This window comes from Magnolia sinica, chromosome 3 (genome assembly GCF_029962835.1).
Source record: "Magnolia sinica isolate HGM2019 chromosome 3, MsV1, whole genome shotgun sequence".
Lineage (NCBI taxonomy): Eukaryota > Viridiplantae > Streptophyta > Magnoliopsida > Magnoliales > Magnoliaceae > Magnolia > Magnolia sinica.
The window spans coordinates 6,074,076-6,097,819 of record NC_080575.1 but is presented as its reverse complement, the minus strand read 5'-3'; the positions used below and the strand labels follow the sequence as shown (position 1 = coordinate 6,097,819).

Below are 23,744 nucleotides of genomic sequence, written 5' to 3'. Positions count from 1 at the left end.
GTCAATTCAAAGTCTTTAGGGGCAAGGAGGTGGGGTCCACTTGATTGATGGTTCAAATTCATGCTTAAGTCTGTCTTAAATGTTCTGGAACATCCATTTTGTTGGCTGCATCAAATGACTAGGGTCATATTGGATGCAGATTGCATATTGAGTAAACTCTATGGGGCCCACCATGATGTATGTGTCTTATCCATGTCGTCCATCCATTTTACCAGCTCATTTTAGGGCATTAGGACAAAATTGAAACATATCCAAAGTTCAAGTGGATCACACCACAGGAAACAGTGGGGATAACGACGTCCACCGTTGAAACTTAAAACCTTCCTAGGATCCACAGTGATGTTTATTTGTCATCAAACCCGTTTATAAGGTTGCATAGACATGGATGAATGGAGAACACAAATATCAGCTTGATCCAAAACTTGTGGACCCCAAGAAACTGTTTCCTGTGGTGTGGTCGACTTGAGCTTTGGATATGCTTCAATTTTGGGCTTATTCCCCAAAATGAGATGGATAAACAGATGGATGGCTTGTATAAGACACGTAGATCAAGTGGGCCTACAGAGTTTACTCAGTGCGCAATCCGCCTCTAGTCGTGTTATCAATGTGATTCTTGAGAGGGACATGGAATTGAAGGTGGGACCCATAAGATGAATGGTCCAGATCTATGATCATATTGTTTGTCACAAAAGATCTGGACTAACCATTTTGAAAGCATTGATCATGATCATTATATCAAAATGATTGTTGAGAGGCGCAGGGACTAGGGTTGTCCTATCAATGTGGTTCTTGAGAGTGAGGGAGAATTAGAGGTGGGGCCCACAAGATGTATAATCTGGCTCTGTCATAAATGATCTAGGCTGGGCTGTTGATTTTGTTCGTTGTCGATGGGGCTGGCTGGGATCCAGACAACAGTGATTCTTCAGAATGGGGAATCAAAGGTGGGCCCCACATGATAAGCAATGTAGGGTCATAATCAAGCTGACTTTTCTTTTTCAATTGTTTGGACCGTCCATTTTGTAGTCATTGATTAAGTTGCTGAGATCATCAGATCAAAGTGATTGTTGAGAGAAATGGAAAACTAGGGGTGGGTGGGGACCAAATGATGGATGGTCCGGATCCATGATCAAACATTCTTTTCATAGATGATCTGGATCATCCATTTTATTGGTTGTTGGTCAGATGATTCTTGAGATGAACGAGTAAAAAAAGGCGAGGCCCCAAGAATTCTAGCCATGATTCGACCCATTACCTTGTGGTCCGACCCGATCTACTTAAATTCTAAAACCCAAGCTAAAGCTGACCCAACCCATCTAACTGTAAATGGGACCTAACCGGATCGGGCCTAGCATGATCCAACGGCCCAGCCCATTATAACATATATGGATGGGCTTCTAACCCGAGCCTGATCCGAAACCCATTTAGCTCTGCCCGAACCCACCTCAGAAGTAGGTTGGGCCTGTTGATATCTGGGCCCACCTGACCTATTAACGGCCGTATTAAGAAGATAAGATGTTCTTCTGAATCTAGTACGGTCTTGAATCTAGTCATGATTCGGCTGAGTTCAAGGTGACTTGTTCGGGTCTAACCGGATCAGGTCGGATCTAGTCCGATCGCCGATTAGACTCGGACGAGTGGTATTGGACTCGTCTTAAAACCATGCATCGAGATGCCCCCTAGGCATACGATCTTTGGTCGTTTTCTTGTTGAATGTGGGCCATTTTGCTATTTTTACTTTGGTCGCCTGGCTGTACAGGTGCACGTGGTGCTGGATCGGGTGCATCCAATGCTATGCTGGACGCAGTCCCCATCCATCCAGGGTCGCGCCAATACAGAGTCAGGATCTGAGGTTACTACGTATATCCACGCATCTAGAAGTTCTCAATCTTTCAGAAATTCTGTGGCTGGATATTGGATACGTAAACCCACCTTGACTAATCTGGACCGTTGGCAGGTGCCCCTTAATAGTTTAGAAATGGACTGAAATCATGCCTACTCCATCATGGGGAATGATCACGTACGTTCGACCTCTGAGCTGTGTGGGGTCCACAGTGCTCTTCAAATTCAATTCAAACCGTCCACTCCATGGGCCCCTTCATGGGGTGCCTAGATCCTAAATTGCAGTCTGATCCATATTTCAGACGAACCACATGAAAGGGAACAATGGGGGACGTTGGGGAGGATGACACCTGTGATAGACACTTTCAGATGGAATGTGGGGTCCATTATTTGTATTTATTCCATCTAAGCCGTTCATCAAGTGCGGCCCAGCAGGATTAAGGTAAACCCCGAAATGCAGGCCATTCTAAAACTCGGGTGCCCCACACCGCCTGAATATGTGGGTTTTAGGCATGATCGTACATTTCTACTTGTGGTGGCCCACTTGAGTTTACTATCTGGATGATTCTGGGCATGCACCGTTAACATGAGGAATCGCACTTGATTCACGGCTTGGATTGTATGTACACATCCCAGGTAGGCACTACACAGCTCGAACATGTGGTTAATAACCATACATCCGAACGCATCTAATCATTATCAATCGATCATAGCTGTCCAAGTCCAATCAACGGATATTTGGCTGTTCACTTGGTTGTCTTTGATTTCTGATCGTCCATTTTGCAGACTCATGATGAAAAGGTAAGATCATTTCAACAATTTGAGCCATGAGCAACCGAGGCGGGTCCCATCTATCTGGTCCAATTAGAGCGGCACACTACTCCAATGCAGTGATTCGTAGGGTCTAAAAATAAGGACAATCCCTAATTCAGGTGGACCACACTGAGGAAACCCGTTTAGAGGGTAAGCATTTCTATAGACATTGTTTGCAATTGTTAGGTCCACTTGAATCTTGAATGGGAAATTTTTTATACCTAGGCTCAAACTTAGGTCATGTAACTAGTGGTCGGATTAGATTTAGGAAAAACAGTACTGTGGGTCCCATCCCATGCGACAAACCCCTTCGTTGGCACAGACAGTAGGGATGGGAGCAGATTTGAGGTTGGGTATTACCGCGTTTGGCTAGGTCGTGATTATGACCATCCATACCATCCATCTATTTTTTAAAGTCATTTTATCGTAAGAGCCTAAATCTGAGATCCAAATCTTGAGTGGACCACATCATAGGAAACAGTGTTGATTGAGCGCTCACCGTTAAAAACTTATCGGGGCCACAAAATTTTTGGATCTGAGATATGTTTTTTCCCTTCAGCCAGTTCTGTATGACCTAATCAACAGGTTGGATGTTAGACAAACATTACAATGGATCCCAGGAGGCTTTTAACGGTAGACATTCAATTATTACTGTTTTCTTGTGGTGTGGTCCACCTGAGATTTATATCTGCCTCATTATTGGTTCAAGTTCTAAAATGATCTGAAAAGATGGATGAACGGCGTGGATAAAACACATACATCATGATGGGGCTCAGACCACCGACCACTAGCCATCGCGGCTGCAGGAATACCATGGGAAACTATGGCGGCGGCCACAGAAGTTTAATATATGACATTTGTACATACAGAACCCTACGAACGGTTTGGATGACATATAAACAGCTTGGTCGGCTCTAGGAAGGTCTCAACGGTGGATGTTTCCGTTCTATCTGTTTTGTGTGGTGTGGACCACTTTAGTATTGGATATACCTGTTTTTTAGGCTCTCGACCTACTGTGGACTTGCGAAACTGATGGACGGAGTGGATTTATCACAGGCATCTCTGTGGGCCACATATCTTACGACCACAGTAACATCTTGTGGTGGCCGGGATCACAGGCAATGGGCGTCTGAGTGTATCCCGAAAGAGAACTATTGGGAGATCATAACCATCCACTTTCTATCCAAATCTCGATGAATAGATGGAGACAGATCCAAAGTCAATGGTTGAATTGAAAAGTTAGGATCGTCTAATCAGCGTGATTTTTGGGTCATCTTCCATCTACAACGGGTCCCACCAGTTGGACGGTCCCGATTCCTAACTTACATGTATGGTCATGTGTTACAACTTCCATTTTCCAACGGTCATGTGTTACAACTTCCATTTTCCAATTGGAGTGAAAAGTGAAAACCTGGATGTGGTTTTGAAATTTTATCGGAGCAGATTAGGTGCAGGACTGGCCGCACCTAACACAGTACGGCCCTGACTGTGGGGCCTACCTTGATGCAATTATTGTATATCCAAACCGTTCATCAGATTTCCATATCATTTAAAGATATGATTGCAAGAATGAAGAAGAAAAAATCTCAGGTGTACCACACCACATAAAAATTGATTATTTACCATTAAAAACTTCTTGGGGGCAAGAAAAGCTTTGGGTCAAGATGATTTTTTTTTTTTTTTTTTTACCTTCATACAGATCTCTCTGAATTTATAAATAGGTTGGATTTCAAATAAACATCGGGTGGGCCCTAGGAAGTTTTTAATTGTGAGCGTTCAACCACCAATCTTTCTTATAATGTGGTCCACCTACACTTTATTTCTGGTCACAAGACATAAAATGATCTGAAAAAATATATGGACGGTGTGGATATACAATATATACATCAAAGTGGGCCCCATGGTCAGGGCCACGCCGTGTTGGGTGGAACCGGGGCCGCTCCCGAATGTAAGTGGATATCAGCTACTGCTTCTTATTTTTAAAACGGAGAAATAATCCAGTGCTCTCTCAGAGCACTATGTGTTATAATGTTCCTAGTTGCATCGTTTCACATGTACAGTCAAATAGACCTATCTGGACTGTCCATTAAGTTCAGAATACATTTGATGGTCCATCATGAAAAAAATCATACTGATCGGATAATCTAATCCATCCTTAATTTGTCCTTGTTTTCTGTGTCCATCACTTTTTCCAAGCCATGGATGGGATGGTTAGAATTGCCTAAGAAAATTAATTCTTTATAATCATAAAAAATTCATGATAATCCCTAACAAATAGATGGATTACATTATTAATTGGACCTATTTTATGTAAATGATCTTGACCATATATCCTTAAGTCTATTGATCGATTGTGATGTATTTGTTATATCAGTGTGATGTTTTTAGGATACTCTATAAATTATGGTTTGGACCCAATGAACTCTCTAGATCAATGGATTAAAATTCCTAAGTGTCCCAATGAAAGTAGGAGCACCATAACATATAGATCTGTAAAAGCACTGGACCATTTCTCTCTTTTAAAAATGCGCATGTATAAAGTGGGGTAAGCTCCTCGACTTTCACTCGTTCATTTACAGTTACAGGTATGGCCTCTCTCTCTCTCTCGCATTTCAATCCTTTCTCCATTCTATCTTTAGTATCAAGTGATCTCCACTAGACATCCGGTCTGGTGGGCCACCATGTTGATGGACCACACACTGGACCACAGGCACAAGGTCAATGGGTACAGTATCTTTAACCATTAGATTAATGGGACCGAATCGTAAACAACACCTGTTTTATGCAGATAGTAAAATCCCTAGCTGTTTGGGGCTCCTCAAGTTGTATATGTGAAATCCACTCCGTCCATCAGGTGTTCACCATTATTTTGACCGTACATATAAAATATCAGCCTATGAAAAACCTCAAATAGACTACACCGTAGGAGAAAATTGTAAAATTGTGCCTAAAATCTGAATCAGGATGGTTTTTTTTTTTTGTTTTTTTTGTTTTTTTCGTTTTTATTTTCTCTTTATCCTCGTGAGTCACACCTGATGAATGGGTTTGATGGAAGACGAACACTATAGTAGCCCCACACACAAACCTATGTTTGGCTTCCCATCCCATCGTTCTCTGTTGGGTGGCCCACCTGAGTTGTAGATCTTGATAATTTAGGACTACATGGCTTATAATTGAGAAGCGCAATTGATGGACGGAGGGGATTTCAAATGGATAGCATGGTCAGCCCTAATTGCTGTCTGTTTTACACGTTGCGTGAAACAGGTGTTGTAGGGAACTCCGGTCCAGATTGATGTGATTTCCACCTATTTAATGTGGGCCATTGATAATTTTTTTTTTTCGTGGGTTCTTTAATTGTTCATTTCAGGCCAATGATTGGATGATTGCTGAGGCCGGATCTTCTACAAATCCCTGTAGAATAAGCTTATTATACAAAAGGTTGTGTGGGGACAGGTGATCCAACCTATCCACCAGGGGGCCGCCGCATCATGGAAAATGGAGACTCCGAAAATCAGGCCGATCTGGCCATCATGTGGCCACCATTTAAACTTTAAGTCTTTCTATGGTGTGCCCCACCTAATAAATGAATAGGCCTTATTTTTTAGGAACCTCATCATCACGGTGAGGCCCACTTAATGTGGGGGTTGGATGGCATACACCAAACAAGGTGGGCCCCACACAGGCAAGAGTGAATAATTACTTCTTGTACTTTTAATTTTAATTTTTTTTAATTTTTTTATTTATTTATTTAGGGGTTAGCTTGTTAGTACACACCCCTGTCAGTACACACACACTCCATGTTAGCCACCCCTGCTAGGGATCGATACCAAGACCTTAAGTGTTGAAATGAGGTATCTCCACTCAGTCTGCCAGTTGAGCTATGGATCTGGGTGTTTTACTTCTTGTACTTAGAGGGGTCATGTGTAGGAAAATCCACCTCGTCCATTAGTTGCATCTGCATTTCCTAGGCTGATTCAACACTCAGGTGGAGGTGGGCATCGAGTCGAGTTGGACCGGATTGGGTCCAACTCGACTCGATCGGATTTTTTAAGAATCTGACCCGAACTTGATCCGATCTGGGACCGAGTCCAGTAGGGCTGACTCGATCCGATCCAAATCCTTATTGGCCTGACCTGAATCGAGTCCGAATCGGTCCAGGAAACCGAATTGAGTCGGATCGAGTTGAGTCTAGGGAGAGAGAGGGAGAGAAAGGGGGAGAGAAAGAAGGAGATGTGGGAAATCGAGAGAGAAAAGGAGAGAAAGGAGGAGAGAAGGAAGGAGAGGAAGGAAATCGGGAGAGAAAGATGGAGAGAAAGGAGGAGAGATGGGTGGGTGCGGCTCCTCCTTCGGGTAGAGAAAGAAGGGTTAGGGTTCGTTCGAATTTCGGATTTCGAATCAGTGCGGATCGAGTAGGACCACTGAGATCCGATCGTGCATCGGATCGAGTTCGGATCGTGGTCAATCCGGACCGATTCGAATTCGAAATCCGAACAAACCCCAACTCCTCTTTCTATACCCGAAGGAGGCACCCACCCATCTCTCCTCCTTTCTCTCCCGATTTCCCTACTCTCCTTCCTTCTCTCCTCATTCTCTCCTTCTTTCTCTCTCCGTTTCCCACATCTCCTTCTTTCTCTTCATTTCTCTCCCTCTCTCTCCCTAGACTCAACTCGATCCGATTCGATTTAGTTTCCCAGACTGAGTCAGACTCGGTTCAGGTCAGGCCAGCAAGGATTTGGATCGGATTGAGTTAGCCCTGCTGGACTCGGTCTCGGATCGGATCAAGTTCGGATCAGGTTCTTGAAAAATCAGATCAAGTCGAGTTGGACCCAATCCGATCCTACTCGACTCGATGCCAACTGTACAAGGAAAGCAGGTATCAGAGTCCTAGACAATGATGATGCGATGGAACCGATTGTAAGAACGAAACCAAGTGCCCATCATGATGAGAACAAACCAACGGCTAGAATTGAAGGTAATGGCCATGTCCATCATCGGCCCCATCCACTGCCTACAGGTGTTCTTCTTTTCTTTTCTTTTCCTTTCACTCTAGGGGTGTGGGGCCCACCGTACAGTAGGATCCACGTCCGTTGATTACGTCAATCTTGACCATCTAACGCCTCATTTTGGATAGAGCATGTCCTGAAAAACGCCTTGATTCGATGATCTTAACCATCTGATTTAACACATTGAATTAGGATGGCTAAGTGTTTTCTTTTCAACCCTACTTTTGATAGCTGCCAATTAGATGGTGAGGATTGTCCCTTCAGCTTGATTTTTGGACGGTCTGGATTGATGTACAAGTTTGACTTGGGTAGGCTGGATAGGTGCCGTCCTCTGTCAATCTCAATCATCTAATTTACTAGCCTTACTGAAAAATGTCTAGATCGGACGATCTTAACCGTCTGATTTCACTACCGAATTAGGGTTATCGAGTGTTTACAGCACATATGCCCCTCATATAGTTCAATCCAGACCAAGTCGTGGACCTTATTGTATATAGAGAATAGCCCAAATGTCAAGTTGATCCGTTGATTTTCACCGTTTGATTGGTGACCATCAAATCAACGGTTAGAAAGTGAACAATTACAAGTCTGAATTCATCATGTTCAATCAGATTATTAAGACCGTCCAGTTAGTTTTATTTTCCAGGCTGTATGCTGACAAGTTTTTCAACATTGACGCCCTCTATTTGGACGGCTGGATTGATGTACATGCGTATGAGATCTTGACCTTTCATTTATTTGGCACAAGCTATGCCTTGATCCGGAGAATTCTTGATGATTCAGATGTACAGTGAGATAAATTAGATCTAACAAGGTGTCCACATTCAGCAGAGAAATAATCATCTAATTGACAGCTAGGATTTTTAATCCGTTTTCTTTCTATTATCTGAAATTGAATTACAGTTTCAAATTTAAACGAAGTTTTAGATGAGGAGAAAAAGATAAGAACTACTATATAAATGGGGATGTCATCTCTTGGAAATCATATCAAGAAACAATATTGAGAGTATATACACGACGAAAATTGAGAGACTAATATTGTTAATCCATATTTCCTTAAACGATATAAGCCATAAATTGTAATCATCTATACTACAGAATAGTAGTGGTTAAGTGGACCACTAGACCAGAACCATTCATCCTCAACTTTGTGCTGGTCCGATATTGTGTAGACTGTCAGATTCTGAAGGCCCATTCTTCCGCACAGACTTTCATGTGTCATGTGTGAGGAGTTTTGACTGCTTGATAACTAAGATTAGAGCTGTACACGAGTCGAGTCGAGTATTGCCCTACTCGTACTTCGCTCTTAACGCTCTAGTGCTGCTCGTACTCGGCTCTACTCGGCCAACGAGCATAGACTCTTTGCTCGTACTCTACTCGCCCGAGTACGAGCCGAGTACGAGTAGTAAACGAGTCGAGTCGAGTCCGAGTTTTCGAGGCGAGTTCGAGTACGAGCAGATATCGAGTCGAGTAGAGTGCGAGTTTTCGAGGCGAGTTCGAGTCAATTGGAATTCGAAGTTAAACTAAACAATAAAATATATAAAATGCATATAATTTATGATTAAAAAACTTTGATAATTATATTAACATATTTACATTACATTGTTCACTTCAAAATGACAATTTATAACTAATAACCTTCATAAGAGGAGTGTCTTCCTGTATTGTTATCTGATCCATTGGAACTGCTATCTATTTTTTCATATACAAATTGGTTCACTTCCTCTGAGTCAGAAGGCGAAGAGATTTTTCCTTCGTGCTCTTTTACACTTTGAACTAGATTTTTCAAACTTGCTTTATGTGAAGAATTGTATATAGTACCCAATGCCCTATAAAATTCACCGAGACGAGTCAGGAATTTGAAATTGTTACTCTTTTTCTTCTTCTTGTTTGTCGTACTCGAGTAACTTGACCCTGCTTCAACATCGTGTTGTCTTTGACTCGAATATCGCTGAAGTTTAGAAACATCTTCCATACTGCGTTTTAAGGTGAGTTGGAATTGTTCTTCCTCCAAAGCTTTTAATTTGGCTTCCTCCTCTGCATCCTCTGTGGATGTCATTCGTGTACTAGATCCAGAAGCAGAAAGTTTGGATGGAGTGAAAGGTTTTCTATTCGAATCTAACAGAACTTGAAAAAGAATTTGGACATCCTTAGGGGCATTGGGGCATAGTTTTGCATCACCACCTCGACATGACAAGTGTAAGTGAAAGCGATTAGTCTTGTTTACAAACTTTGCGCCACACAAATCACACTTAATCTTTATTTTTCCAGACCTTTGTGGTGATTCAACTAGGGAAGCATAGTCCCAAATGTTTGTCGATGGCTCAGATGACGACATATTTATGTTCAATTTTTAATTAAAAAATCAGAATATTGAGAAATAAATTGAACTTGATATAGGAACAAAAGAAAGCAATATAAATGTATCAAAAGTCAAAAATAAAAGCAAATGAATAGACATATGTAAATAAATATCAAAGATTAAAAGTTTTCCAAACCACATTCCAAAAGGACCAACACTTTCGTGTTTGCAATTGCAGTGAAATAATATTACAGATCATTCAACATTCAACTAAAAAAATTACAAAACCCAAAATAATTACTGATCTGTAGGTAGAGACTCGTCACGAATCTCAATCTTCTCATCATCATCATCATCATCATTCATATCTCCTCCCCATATTGGGCGCAACCAATCTTGCGTACAAATCAACGCTTCAACTGTATTTGGTGAAAGTGAGCTTCGATACTTGCTCACAACCCTGCTCTCTGTGCTGAATGCGGATTCTGATGCCACTGTTGAAATTGGTATAGATAATATGTCCCGTGCCATCACAGATAATGTAGGGTATTTTGATTCACTAACCCTCATCTTCCACCATTCCAACACATCAAATTCGGATTGTACTACAATTGGCTCCTTGAGGTATATTTCTAACTCTGATTCTTTAGTATCAACTCCTATTCGTGCTTGTGCCAAGTATGATATGTATTCATGTAGCACATCCAGATTACCAGGTACAGAAATATCCGCATCTCTATTTTCTTCAACACCCGCTGTAGGTAAAGTATTAACATACGATTTGTACAAATCTTCAAAGGCTTAACGAACCTTAGACGTCTCTGTTGCCGCTCTTTCAGTAGGATAAAGCTTCATGAAAATAAAGCTAACCAACCCCATATTACAATGAAGATCAAGAACAACTGCCAAGGACATCAACAGATGACATTCGTCCCAGCATTTATCGAACTTCGTCTTCATACCAACTGTCAGCTGGCGTATGAAATCTGGACCCGCACTGGTATTTTTCTGTAGAGCATCCTTAATCTTCCAAAGAGACGGAAGAAACAGATTCGCGGTTGGATACTGATTCCCAAAAAAAATCTTCGTGCAATCGTAGAAAACTTTGAGAAATGTGTGAACTTGTTGTGCTTTGGCCCAATCATCTGTGCTCGGCAACCAAGAATACGTTCTGTTACGTGCCGCGTATTCAGAAAATTTAAGCTGTAATTCCATTGCCGCATCTAACATTTCATAGGTTGAGTTCCAATGTGTACAGATATCCAACTTCAACGTTTTTTTAGATGGCACATTCAAACGTTGGATGATATCATTCCATACACTCAGTCTCGATGGCGACCCCCTTATATATTTCACACTTTCTCTTATGTTCTCTATAGTGTTGTTAATTGCTTTCAGCCCTTCTTGTACAATCAAATTTACAATATAGGCACAACATCTGACCTGGAATATTTTTCCTTCAAAATTAAAATAAATTTCCTGTAGCCCTGAACTAGTTACGTAAGCATGAAATGACACTGTCATTTACTGAAGCATTGTCTAAAGTTATTGTTGAAATTTGCTTCTGAATGCCCCAGCCTTCTAGACAACTGTAAATGCAATCTGAAATAAGTAAACCAGTATGTGGAGGAGGAAGGTGTTTGAACTTCAAAATTCTCTTGTATAGTTTCCAATCTTTATCAACATAGTGAGCGGTTAATGAAATGTATTCTTTTCTTTGATTGGACGCCGTCCATAAATCAGAAGTCAAAGCTATTCTAGTCACTGAAGCCAAAACTTCTTTCAGTTTCATCTTTTCCTTTGCGTACATCTTCATGCTTTCTCTCTGCACTGTGATGCGGGAGACATTCTCGGCCCGAGGGTTAAGGAATTGATAGAAAGCCCTAAACCCTTTACTTTCAATCATTTTGAAAGGTTTTTCTTCCAAAATCACTAAGGACACGTCTTGCTTTCTTAGGACACGTCTTCAAATGTCTAATTAGATGTGTCGTAGATCCTCCTGGAATCTTGCTGAATATCCCTTTGCAGTGATTACACTTTATCTTCTGTACACTGTTAACTGTCACATCTTCGAAATCATTCCACACTGCTGATCTCTTCTTCTTCCCGTTACATGCGGTTGATGTGTCTGTGTCTCCCTCTACTATTAGAGGAGATGTAGCCGATGCACCCATTCCAGGGGTATTTGGGCTTTCGTCTTGATTAGCCATCTATAAAATAAAGTTCTCGATATGTTATACGGTTATACCTAGGGTCCTAGATGGGTAGACCGCTAGACATGTATAATTACTTAACTGTCTAAATCAGCCACCCATTCAAAGTTAAATAGATTGTAATGCTTCATTTTTCAATTTAAATGCTATACCGAAATTTCGGCAGCATTTTCCCTTATCTCTCCAGAATATATTAATCTTGTATTTGATTCCCATGTCAATCATCAACACAAAGTATGGACATTTGACGACGGAAATAAATACATGAAATATATCTAGAGAGAAAAAGAAGAGACGAAACCAGAACAGGTATATGTATTTAAATTAGAATAAATGAAGACATTACAATTTATCTAACCTTGAACTGTCCAAAAATGGACAATTTGAGAATTTCTATGCATCCAAGAACACACTGAATCTATGTCTGGCTACATAGAATCCTCAAATGGGCAACTGATTATCTTATATTACAAGTCTACAACTAAAACAATACAAATAATTCATATCTATGCAAACAAAGGAGCATGCTGAAATTGACATTTATCATCTAGCTAACTAATAACAAAATGTCAAATGAAAAACCAAAGGCATCTTAAAGTGGTAGCATTCAACACTAACAAAGTAACAAGTAAGCTGTCATTTATAAAATAAATTAAGAAACATAGAAAACATAATTATTTTAGGGCATGGTATCAAGGGAAAACACAAATAGTGATTGCCCTCTTATTCCTTAAAAAACCTAAGACCCAGCTTAATAGATGGCTAAAAATGAATCCATCTCATTTTATTTAATAGTAATCACGCATTAGAGATATGAATATTTGATACATAACTAGTTTAATAACCCATGATGGGAAACACTTTGTGAAAAACTCAGCCCTATCCACTTATTAAGTGGATCACATTTAAAGATCTTTATAAACAAAAGCTACTCTGACTTTGATAGGCCCACCATGATATTAATTGGAGACCCATGATAGGCTTAGAAACAAACAAACAAACAAAATGATGACTTGTAATTCAGGTGGGCCACACTAAAGTAAACAATTGGGAGTGAGATGTTCACCCTTGATTAAACAATTTCTATATTAACAATTTCTAACATATATTAAACAATTTCTATATTAACATATCAGGTTAATCCCAAAATTATATTTTGACCATAGAGGATCAAATTGAATATTTTGACCTGGGCCCACATGACCAATTTGAGACGGAGGGCAGGCTAGGAATTTTGATGGCTAGCTAGCCTGAAGCCATCAAGATCCATCTAGATCTTCAACTCCCATCACCTTTGATTGGTTCATGTTAGTTGGCTACTTTGTAAGTGTCACATGTGACTTATTTACTACAACCATGTGAAATCTCTCACCCCACCTGACAAATGATGTAGACATTAGGTCTGTCAGGCTCACCCAAATGCTTACTTTTCTTCCGACAACATGTGATGACCCAAACCGCCCATTTAGAACAACTAAATAAAGTTGGTACATAAATAAAAATCTCATTAATTAGACATGTTCATACAATGTTTCTTAGGATCAGTGTTTCATAAATGCAATTTCTAACTCACCTTTGTAGGATGATCTTCAATCACTTACAAACATTTCAAGGGCCTAATCTACCATTAGGAGTCATGGTTTGGTGATCCAAAATGTTAATATAGTGGGACTTACAATGGATGGTCTATGCACAAAAATCCCCAAGAGTGTTTGGTCATTTTCTTTGTTTAATGGCTCTTTTGTCAGTGTGGATTTGAAATCATGCAGAATGAAGGTGAATCTTATAGTTTGTGTCGAATCGAGCCCATTTGAAATCATGACCTTTTGAAGGATTTGGATCAAAAATCCCTCCAATTCTTTATTTCTAAATGACCAAAAAATAATATATCCGGTCCCAAAAATACATTGGATTCCATGCTTCCAAATAAGCCTTAAGTAGTTCTTCATTGATGGTTGTGGACGGATATCACGATTTTTACATCCAAAAGATGCGCCTAGGCTGTTGTTAGTATACAATAAGATGATTCAGCCCAAAGGTTGTATAACTTGTTTAATTGATTTTCACTTTGTACACTGCAGGTTTAGTAATCCAACTAATATAACTTAGTTGAAAAATCCTAGCTATAGAATATTTACCTTTCATGTATAAATGGAAACTGAACTTAACAATTCACCATGATATCAAGAGAAAACACAAATATCAGGTTAATCTCAAACTATATTAACAATTTCTAACATATATTAGCAATAAAAAATAAAAAAAATCAACCCCACACCTTACCGGGCGAGCAGAAGAGGGACGACTGGCAGCTGCGTGCAGGGCAGGGCGATGACGGACGACGGGACGAGTGGCAGCCTGATAGGGACAAGCTGCGGCACCGGACGAGTGGCAGGGACGAGCTTCGTCACCGGACAGGGGCACCGGACAGGCCGCAGGGACGAGCGGCACCGCCGGACAGGGGACAGGGGCGAGTGAGAGAGAGAGAGGGAAGAAGAGGGACGGTTGGACGGGTGCTGGGAGAGGAGAGAGAGAGAGAGAGAGAGAGAGAGAGAGAGAGAGATTTTTTTTTCGAACGCTCGCTGGGAGGGAAGGGTTTGGGCGCTACTTGAAAAGAACGGGTGGGGCCGTGGGGATAGGGTTTGGGCGCTGCTGGAAACTGACGAGTGGGGTAGGATTTTTTTTTCGGGCGGACTTATGTACACAAGTACGAGTCGAGTACCGAGTCGAGTACCTCTAGACTCGTACTCTACTCGTAATCTAAACGAGTCGTGGAAACCCGCTCGTACTCGGCTCTAACTTAGACGAGTCGAGTACGAGTCGAGTATTCTGAGTCGAGTTGAGCGAGTACTCGAGCCTTAGTCTTCTCGTGTACAGCTCTAACTAAGATAATTTCACTGTTGATATATTCAAAAGTTGCATTGGTTTTCATTTTCAACTGTGATTATCTATGTTGGATTGGAATTGATCTATTTGAATTATAGAAAATGTAAAATGTGGCAATGTCACACGTGTTGATATATCATGTGGCAGCTTTTAAATGAACAAATGGGACCCAGGCATTTGATGGGTGGTTCTTGTTTGTGGATCTTTCATTCATTGTTGCTGATGGGATCTTGATTTTCTTATGAATTTAAATGATTGTTATTAGTTTGTTCAAACTTTAGGTCGTGTTTGGATGCTTGCTTAAAGTGAATTACAATAAATCAATTTAATAAAGCAGAAATGGCCAATGTGGGGGTGGTGCGCCGTCATTCTAATTCATGATGATGATCAAACCCAGCACTTTGGAAATCTACTCTAACAGATTCCATTTTGAGAGAAGATTTGAAAGGTTTTAAGCATATGTGCTAGCTCAAACATGGTCATTTTCTCTTTACCCAAATGAATGATCTCAATTCATTTAGATTGAGCATCCAAACATACCACTCATCCATGTGTAGCATGGATGCAAGAAGAGAAGAAAAATTAGAAGGAATCACAGAGAAATCCTTCTGCAGGGAAGCCACTAACTAGTATTGCCGCTGTTACTCCCACTAAAGGATCCAATGGAAAGAAGAATATGGCTGGGGATGTTATTCTATCGCCGCTTGCTTGCAATGGCATCAAGGTTTTCACTTTAAGTGAGCTCAAGCAGGCGATGGAGAACTTAAGCGAGGGACACTTATTAGGAGAAGGGGGTTTGGACTTGTGTATTATGGCTCGGTACAGGAGACTGGAACTGTGGGGTCCACAAGAGGAGCTATGCCGGTTGCTATCAAGAAGATGGACGAAGGGGGACTTCAAGGGCGGAAGGAATGGTTGGTGAGGATCTACCCATTTTTTTTCATTTGAAAAATGATCCACTGCTCCCAAATCATTATAAGTTATATTGCTCCATGGAAAGTCCAATTGATCTATATGGACTGTCCATTAGGTCTGGACCAGACTTCAAGGGCCAACATGCCAAAATCACTTCTTTCAGATGATATGAACATTTGAAAATTGTCCATTTTCCCAGCCATGAACTTTCTGATCCATGGATGGGATGGTTAGGATTGCCTAATTGAAGTGATTCTTTAGAACCATGAGACCAAATGGATAGTTCAGACGGTTGTTTGAGTTTTATTTTTATAAATAAAATTCGGGTTATTGAGTTTTTAGGATTATTAATTGGATGGTTAGAATCATTAGATCATGTGCTGAGCCTAATGTACAGCACAGGTGGATTGATCGAACTGCAGATTTTCCTACGCAACTTGAGACACTTGGAGAACTAGCTCATTTCTTGAATTTGATACCGTTTTAACTGTTTGCTTGGTGTGTTTGGATAGGCTGAGGTGAATTATTTAGGCCAGCTTTGGCATTCTCATCTCGTGAAGCTCATTGGCTACTCCATGGAGGAAAATCAGCACATCTTAATCTCTGAATACATGACACATGGAAGTCTAGATCACCACCTTTTCGGCAGTGAGTATCCATATTTCTACCTCTTTAATTAGTGTCTGTTTTTGTGTGTATGAATTTTATTTATTTTTGATACTATGGTGACTCACATGATATCATTCATAAGAAGAAAAGACAATTTGGGGTGTGTTTAGATGCACAATTGAAATGAATTGCAGAAAAATTGTAATCAGCACCTCTTTCTTACCTTCATATTCACATAGGTTGTAGATTTTGAAAGGGTTGCAAGTGTAGTTTAAGGGCTTACTTCCTCATTACAGACTTCTGTAAAAGTCATTGCATTTTGTCATTTCCTGCTGATTAAACTGAATGTTATCATTTCATTTCACTTGCACATCCAAACACAACCTTAAAATAAGAATACAATAAGCTCAAGTGCATTGGCTAATATTATACAATCAATAGGATACCTGCCAGTGGAATGAATGCTCGAGTCGTAGCTCATGTGCTAACATGGCGCACGTGTGAGAGATTCAAACTGTTCATCAGGCTAACCCACTAGATATACAACCTGAATTATCATGTAGTGGTGGGACAGATGGAGCAAGTCTCATTTACAAAAGAAGTTTATGATGCAGGACAATTAACCACTTGCTTTAAAAGCTTGAACTGATAGAACATGGCGAATTAATTCCTTTATCCCATAGTCCAGGCCCCACATCGCATGGGTTAGGACCTTGGTCAAAACCCTCTCGTAGGCCTCACTTCACATGGGTTCCGCTTCACATGAGCCACCCACTTCACATGGATGGAGCCCGGCTCACACGGGCTGTTCACACCCCCCCCCCCCCATCCCACAGGTAACCCCACTTGAGCCCGGTGTGAATATACCCCTGCATTAGTTTATACCTGATTAGGACTTATGTAAAATGTTTACCGTACACGAAGGTTTTATTTTGTCACTCGGGCTATTGTTATTGTTTAAAGGAGGTTCTGTTTTTATAGGACAGGGTATTCCACTTTTATGGGATACGAGAATAAAAATAGCTTTTGGAGTTTCAAAGGCGATGGACTTTCTGCACAAACAGGCCCCTCCAGTAATATATAGGGATCTCAAGGCAGCTAATATCCTCCTTGATTCAGTATGTTTGGTTGTTATGCTTGTCGTAAGCTATTTGTATTTTTTGCAGTGTTTGGATGCACAAGTGAATTGAATTGCAAAACATTCAGTTTAATGAAGAGTAACTGGCCAGAAGTAACAATATTAGAATAGATAAGTATGCCTCAAATTGGAGCTATATTCCTTTCTTTTAATTGATTAAATTTTATTTTTTTTTCAGTGCAACTTTATGGTGCCTCCAAACGGCACTGTAGTTGCTAAACTGAACTGAACTGAACTGAATTGAACTGAATTGAAATTCACTTAAATAGAGGAAATGGCCAAAGTGAGGGTGGTACTATTCTACTTTGGTAATAACAACTAAATCTCTAATCATGGTTCCATGCATTTCTAGTTGGATTTGAAACATTGTTACTTCTTGTTATGAATGGGTGGGGATACCATGTTTTGGTTATTTGCACTTTATCAAATTGAAGTGTTGCAAACTGATTTGATTTGAACATCCAAACACAGCCTAATTGCACAGAGAGAAAGAGAGAATGTACTGTGTACTAATATTGAAATCGTAGTGTGGAGATTAAAATTCTGAGTTTTAAACTCTCATGTATGTCCTCTTGCAGCATTTCAATGCAAAAATTTCTGATTTTGGCTTGGCAAAGGACGGGCCGACCGGGACTTGCTCGCACGTAACAACTAGAGTGCTCGGGACTTACGGTTATGCTGCTCCTGAATATGTGCAAACAGGTAAGGTTTCCTATCCTGCCATTATCCAGACTTTTGATCCGACATGCCTCGCACTGGATTATTACCCAAAATACCTCTGATTGGAAGATGGTACCCGTCCAATCTCTGGCATTCTTTTTCCAGTTGAATGTGGACTATTTCTGTGTTGCTTTTCAAACATCAGAAGAACAGTCTTGATTGCCCGATCATCGACCTCACTTGAGGATCGAATAATTGTAAGGGGTTGAGATGAGCAATCAAATATTCATTTAGGCACTCAATTGAACTTGGTTGTTATTCATTCAATTTTTTTATAGAGGAAATCACAACAGTAGGGAGGCCATATTCATTTCTTTCACAATTGAAATTGAACTATTGCAATTCAATTCAATTGATCATCAAAATGCAGTATCCTGTATCAAAGTTTTTTTTGGACCTTTGGTTTATATGTTCAAAACCAACCTTGGATTTCCATTTTCCACAAGTGGGGCCTACAGTTCATACTGATGGTCCATACCATGATGGTCTAATAAACCAAAAATCAATTGGTGACCATCAAGTAAGAACTGAGAATGGAGATAACATCATTCAATATTTTAAAAGCCAAAATTTCAATGGCTAGTGTCTTACATTCTCAATATTTTTAGAATGTTCTGATGATTCATGCATTTCTTTATGTACCATGTAGCATGTTTTGATAATTCATTCATTTCTTTTTTCTTTCTTGGTAAGGCCATTTAAGAGTGACGTCTGACGTTACGGCTTTGGGGTACTGTTACTTGAAATAATAACTGGTCTCCCAGCTCTTGATCTTACAAGGACATCGCTGGAGCGAGAGCTAGTCACATGGATCAAACCTTACTTAGCCACCCAAGACAGGCAGTTGGATATTATAGACCCGAGGCTGTACGGTCAATATACAAGGAGTGCAGCATCCCTGGTCATCCTTCTGGCCACCAAATGCCTACTTGATGATGCAAATGCAAGACCTGATATGACCACAATCTCAGAAACTCTTGGTAAATTGGTTGAATTATTGGAATTGGAGGGAAACCATTGTAAGTACGGAAGAGGTATGTGTTATGTGGGCTCTACTAGTTCCAAGAACTTTAGTGGTTTGTCCCTTGATTTTGATTGAGGAAGACATGCAAAAAAATAAAAAATAAAAATTGTGGTTAAAGCTACTTCAATTATAAGCTTGTGTTCATTTTTCTTTATATTGTTTGATTCATGCCATGAATAAAAGGACACAAGCTTATCGGTTTGATGTGATTCATGCAATTACATTGCTCACCCGGGAAGTTTTTATGTACTGTTTTGCCTCGTTACCACACCATGGATTTGAAATAACCATGATTAGAAATACCCAGAATTTGGAATCCTCCTATTGTGTTTGGCACCTTGAACTTAGAATCGCTGATAATCCAAAAATAGCTATGTAGAGTATATTTATAGGGGTTTGAATTTAATTACTAAATCAACTTTAATATCTCTAATTAGTATATGTATGCAATGTTTGACACAATGATTGTAATAAGCCTGTTGAAATATATACTTCCAAAAATGGTGAAATTCCCGGCCTCGGGTGAGCCACAAGCATTGGATCACATCCAAGTGACTAACAACGATTTTTAATGGTTGATTGACATGGACAATGTTAGAATTGTTCAGATTATCCTATAAAAGTAATTTTAGCAATGCGGTTGATAATCTGATTGTTTTGGGATATCATCAATGGCTAATGGATTAGTAGCCAAGTGACACATATGCTACGCATGTGACTCATGGGAGGATTTTAGATGAAATCCTAGCTTCTATCTTGGATTTCAAACTCTTTTATTTCCATGATCACTTCACTCTTTTTCTTATGAACGGTCTCAAACTTTGAGTGATGTGAGGCTGGAATATTTAAATCTAAGTGACTTTTTTTTTTAAGGGAATCATCCATCCATGGCAAGACCCATCAAGTAAACAGTTTGGATCACTGGAAATACCCTAGCTCATCCAACATCTAAAGTTGGATGCATGAAATTGGGACTGTTTATCCACTCATAGATGGGGCCACACTGAAAATTGCAAGGATTGGGAGATTCCTTAGAACTCAATCATCATTAATGTGGATCGGGGGTCTTGGTCCAGTTTTCCAGAAACATTTGGCCCACATGATCAGCAAGTCTGCTTAAAGCTTAGGTCCTAGAACACATGGTGTGGCCCACTTAATGAATGGCCAATATATAGTAGACAGTTGCGGGATGACCACAGGTAGGCTAGCTATGGGCGTGTGAACGTAAAGCAAGCGCAAGCTCAGCATTGCTCAAATGAGCAAAATGATGAGGATAGTAATGTGAACATCACAAATGAGAGCATGGAAAGATGAGCAACACCCAAACCATTCATCAGGTGGGCCCCACCATGAACATAAAATATGGCTAAAAGATACGCCAACATTCTCAGATAGATCAGGATTGTACAAGTCCCATCTATGAATTGCCATTTCCCTTTGGCACTTCTGTCGAGAGAGAGAGAGAGAGAGAGAGAGAGAGAGAGAGAGAGAGAGATGATGATGATGATGATGCATGCCAGCTAATGACAAGGGAACGAATGCAGATGGATTGAGATAATTAGCATTAAAACGGATGCCAACACGATAAGATTTACCTGTTTAGTGGTTGTGTAGCAGATTAAAAAAACATACCAAAAGCTAAATCGAATATTATTACATTAAAACTACTTGGAAATACAAAGCGTGGAGTGTACTTTCAATGGGAAAATTTTCAATGTTGTTACCCAGAAATAGAAGGCTATCTCTTTGAATCATCAACCAAGAAAGAAAGCAAAGGGAAAACCACTTGGCGGGCATAGTTCAGTACTTGAGTTGAATGCATAAACTGAAATCGTAATGGGACTAGGCCACCTGTCTCTGCTCCATTAAGCTCCATATCAGAGCTATCACCAATAGGATGACTATAAATGAAATGCCTACAGCCATGCCTAACGCTCGAACGATGATTATACTGCTTCCCACAATGGAAACCAGAGGCAAAACCAGAGTGACAATCATACGGATGACTGCATACATAAAAAAGTAGATTATTTTAAAAAAATGAAATAAATTTTTTTTTTCAACAGGATAAGATATAGTACTATTGTTTTGGGTTCTCTGTGTTTTCCATTATTAAGTTTTAATCCGTTTGAGATTTTAAATTCCACCATATGGGATCTTGGTTTAGTGATCAAAATCATTGATTCGGTGGGCCTTACCATGGATAACCAGTCCTACCACCACTTTCCCATTTTGCCAACTTTGAGCTGGACAAACTCTCATAATAAAATAAGGTCCGGACATGGGAAATGTAAGCCACACACGGTCTATTCATTCACAATCTACAAGGCTCTTTTTCAGACTTCCTATCTGAATTATTTCCACTGGTGTGGGTGAACCCGATTGGTTTGAGCTGGTAAATACACAATACGAAGATGGTGGAACATATTCACAGACAATCCCAGCGGTCTACATTATGCCGGCACCACTTTCGACGGCCATTGTATTCTTCCCAATCCGCTCCCGTTCTATGAAAATGCGGCCATGGAAGAAAGAAAAAAAGTAAAAATTAATTATACCTGTGGAGAAGTCGGCCATTTTGTTCTTTCCAATCCTCCCTCTTTCCACTCTTTTTCACTCTTCCTCTTTTTATCTCCTTCTTTCTCTTATAACTAGGTGCGATTGTCCGAACCTGACATGAACAAGTTACACTTCTTAAGCTATCTATAAGAAGAGAATGGACTCGGTTGATTTGAACTCGGTTGGAAAGGTTACCTGACGCCGATGTCTACCACTAGGATCGGGACTGGGAGCCCCAACGTTGTTGGTCTGCTGACTGAGTACGGTCCAAAAATAGTTTGGGATTCGGGTCAGCCCCGACTCATTGAGTTGACTCGGTTTGGATAAACAGCATTCTCCTTCCGACCATGAATTGAATAATGAAAGAGCATGAAAATACAAATCTACATAGAAATAATATGAGTTTGGATGCAATGCATATTTGAGGCCAAAATGCAATTTAGCGGTACATCCGAACAGGCCGAACTCAACTTGTAAACAACAAAGAAATAAGGAATGGGGCATCTGATACCATGAAAGAAGGTTTTTTCCACTGTAAATATCCTGACTCAAAAAATCAGGCCACTCCAACCATCAGGTGGACCACACATAAATCAAATGGTTACCTTTGGAAAAGCTCGCTTTTTGTTTCCTTTGTTGTTAACCTTCTCTTTTCACTGTGTTCTTTCCGCTCAGCAGAGCCGCAGTCTTGTAAGGAAAGAGGTTCTTTGCTGTAAGCATAGAACGGAAAAAAGGAGAGTAAATAAAGAGAAGGAAAGAAAAAAACAAGCTCAAGAGAAGAATACACTACTCTCTCTCTCTCTCTCTCTCTCTCTCTCTCTCTCTCTCTCAGGGGTGTGGCAGTCGACCTGGCGAGTCGAGTGGCTGACTCGGGCTTGGCCTTGCCGGATTCGAAGTCTGCCCCGACCTCCACTCTCCCTACGCCTCTCTCTCCTCTCCTACTGATCTCTCTCTCTCTCTCTCTCTCTCTCTCTCTCTCTCTCTCTCTCTCTCTCTCTCTCTCTCTCTCTCTCTCTCTCTCTCTCTCTCTCTCTCTCCGGATTCTCGGTGGGAATCCCGGGGAAACAGGGCCCCTTTTATAGGGTAGGGCTCGCTCAGGACCGCCCTATCTGTTTCAGCGAACGGCTAGGATAGGTGGCCAAATCTCTTGCTTTCCTCCGCTTTCTGCTTTGCATGGGAGAAATCCATGGGTGGAATGGATCTCTCATCATCATGGACCACCGGACGAGTGTTCCTGATCATAAGATGGGGCCCATTCCATCGTGGTGGGTCCTTGGGTTAGACGGAGAAGAAGACGCTGCCACTAATGGCGATTTCTCGTTGACAGGTTAAGATGGCAATCCAAGCCATCTGGATGGACCAGATGGGGTCTCTGATCATTGCAGGGCCCACTTATCCTATCAGCATTCGTGATCCTCCTCACATCTCACGAGTTTTTCAGCCGATACCAACAAACCGCGTGAAAGGAGTTGTTTTCGGGACGCTAGTCACCCTAAGCGAGGCTACCCTAGCTCGGACGTCCAGGATGGCACCTCGAAGTCTCGGCAACGGTCCGGATCGCGCCAGCTTGCGTTACTCGAAGAGGAAGGGATTCCTTCTCCTTTTGTTGTGCAGAGGAATGTCCCTCCTTTAGTGGCATCGAACGGAGCGGTGGGATACACCCAAATGGAGGGCGGAGATTGAAAAATACCATTGCTTGCGGATTGCCAACCTGGCAGCGAAA

General features: G+C 40.8%; 1 long non-coding RNA gene across 1 annotated transcript; it reads right to left on the bottom strand.

Moving 5' to 3' along the window:
- Positions 1-22,189: 22,189 nt before the first annotated feature.
- LOC131241403 (uncharacterized) lies at positions 22,190-22,819 on the bottom strand. The gene is made up of 3 exons (XR_009169009.1): positions 22,807-22,819; positions 22,627-22,731; positions 22,190-22,359 (listed from the first exon to the last, which is right to left on the bottom strand). It is a non-coding gene; the product is annotated as an uncharacterized LOC131241403 (long non-coding RNA).
- Positions 22,820-23,744: the final 925 nt, after the last annotated feature.